Below are 2,382 nucleotides of genomic sequence, written 5' to 3' on the forward strand. Positions count from 1 at the left end.
ACTACCACTTTTACCAGAGTATTTTTTTAACACTATTTTTTAAACCAAAGTATCTGTACTTTTACTCAAGTACGGAAAGTGAGTACTTTTGCCATCTCGGTTAGATCTAAAGCAGACCCTAAATGTTCCCTCATCTTAGCTCCTCACAGACCAAAGTTTGCGGAATCTCAACAGTCTGATTCTGGGTTATTGGTTCTAGTCAGACTTTCTTCTTCTCTATTCTTTAAATTTTTCATGTTGGATTTTTCTCTTTAACAGTGTTCCTAAAGGAAGACAGAAATCTGTTTTTTATGAGCTGCAGCTCTATTAGGAGGAAGAAAGAGGAGCTCAAGCTTTAATGGAAATGATTTTATGTTTGGGAACGGATTTGATCTTAAAGAACCTTGGAGGCCCCCTGTGTTCTGAAGAACTTTAAATGGGCCGATGTCTCCTGGAGCAGCAGGCTGTTAAATAACGGGAGAACCAGAAGTACTGATGGTGCTTTGAGGCAAAATCCAGAAACCAAAACAGATAAAAAACAGGAAACTGGGCTTCTGTTCAGACAGAAAGGTTAGAAACGAACAAACCGGATGGATTTTCTCCAGATTAATATCACCAATAAAACCAAAACTGCTTTATTTGATGAAATGACTGTAAACAGATTTCAGTTGGATTTTTATCTGAAGCTCAAATAAAAACCTGCAGATATTTTTCTTCTGACTTTTTGTAGAAAATCCAAAATATTTTAACTAAAGATCCTCCAACGGTTCAGTGACACGCAGCTAATTTTAACTTCTCCAACATGAAAAAACATGTCTTTATTTGTTTACCTTAAAGTTAGCAGCTGTTAAACATCAGGAGACCCAATCGATCATGGGAACAGTTTTATTTCTGCACTGTGACCCAGAATCAGTCAGTTGGGGGTCCTACCTGTGTGTCCCTGTCAGCGTCCTCTCTGCTTTCACCAACTTGTTTACCGACACAGACGCACACTGACCCGGCTGTGTGTGTGTGACCCAACAAACTATTTTTACCAGCATCCTGCTGCATGTGCGTGAGCGTCACATGACGCCTGCGCTCCTCGCACACAGCAGGGCTTTAATCTGTGCCATCATGCTGTGGATGCTGAGGAGCTAACTGGACCAATACAGACCAGTATGAAGCCTGATTCCCAGTTAGACTCTAACCTTCACACATGTGACCAAACAAGACCCTAATCGGTTAAATACGGAGTGATCCCATTAAAGGGGAGGATGATATTCTACTCTAAGGCTTTAGTTTTAGGTTCTATAATGTTTTCTGTTAATTATAGTGTTGGGAATAGATAAACTACTGCATAGACAGCAAGGACGACATATTTTCTTTATAAAATAAATCCCTGCTGTTCTCCATGTTGAAAATATGATCACTTAGGAATTTCCTCCTTTATCCACATTCAGTAAATGTTCAACTTAAATGTAAGTGTACAGAGTAAAGTTAATAAGGATATAGGGTAGTGTTTGATGGGTTGCCAGAAAACTGCTAAAAAAACTTCAGCTTATTATCTCTCAAATGGATTAGTGATAAACCTCATTCAGTAACTCAGCGATACAGAAAATAGATTTAAAAGGATTCAGTGGAGAGTCTGGGTGGTAAAAACTGGCAGCTTTAAGGCCCTCTGGCGGCCCCTGGTGGATAAACTGCCCACTGGCACGTGTTCAGACCTCCTATAATATGTAGCTTCTTTTTTTTAAAGTTCAGAGGGCGAGTTTTTTCAAAAATTAGTGAAAATCACTCTTATCTACCTGGATATATTCTGGAGTTCTGAAACGCCTCTGTCATTCATGTCTATCTGAGGGCTGAGGGTCGGTCAATGAGCCAACTTTCGTCTCTTCTTTCCTCTTCTTGCTCATGGTGTTTCATGTGTATATATTTAAACTGCATCTAACCAACGTTTTATAAACCATACAGTTTGCTGTTGTTTTCATGTATGGTATTTTCTACTCCAATGGTCTCTTTCTCTCTCCAGCTTCTGAACAGTGCAGTTCTTTGTGTGTCAAGTGGAGAGAGAGCAGAGTGGGCGGGGCTAGGCTGAGCCTGGGGTGGGCGGCTCCCAACATCTCTGCAACAGACTTCCCTTTCTTCCCCAACCTCTGATCTGGCTGTGGTGTCACTACTGTGTCAGGAATCTAGTTGGGAGGAAGAAATTTAAACGATTAATATCCAGAGTATCAGTAGAACATCTTTCTTCTGTGACAGAGAGACAGACAGACACACAGCCACATGCATGCGCCTGTGCGCGCACACACGCACACCCGTTCCTACTACCACAGGCCAACCCGTTCCTTACCTTCTTCCATATGGCAGCATGTTGGCACCTCAGATGCCGCTTGAGATTCGCTGTGTTCTTCCCTGCCATGTTGA

At 41.5% G+C, this 2,382-nt stretch overlaps 1 protein-coding gene across 1 annotated transcript in view; it reads right to left on the reverse strand.

Annotated features, from left to right (window-relative positions):
- lrrc2 (leucine rich repeat containing 2) overlaps positions 1-949 on the reverse strand; it is an 11,623-nt gene extending 10,674 nt beyond the window's left edge. Inside the window, exon 1 of the mRNA XM_015374560.1 lies at positions 910-949. The gene's annotated coding sequence lies outside the window, so the exon portion shown is untranslated. The remainder of the gene's footprint in view (positions 1-909) is intronic.
- Between the last annotated feature and the right edge of the window lie 1,433 nt (positions 950-2,382).

Source organism: Cyprinodon variegatus, unplaced genomic scaffold (assembly GCF_000732505.1).
Source record: "Cyprinodon variegatus isolate N-32 unplaced genomic scaffold, C_variegatus-1.0 Scaffold105, whole genome shotgun sequence".
Taxonomy (NCBI): Eukaryota; Metazoa; Chordata; class Actinopteri; order Cyprinodontiformes; family Cyprinodontidae; genus Cyprinodon; species Cyprinodon variegatus.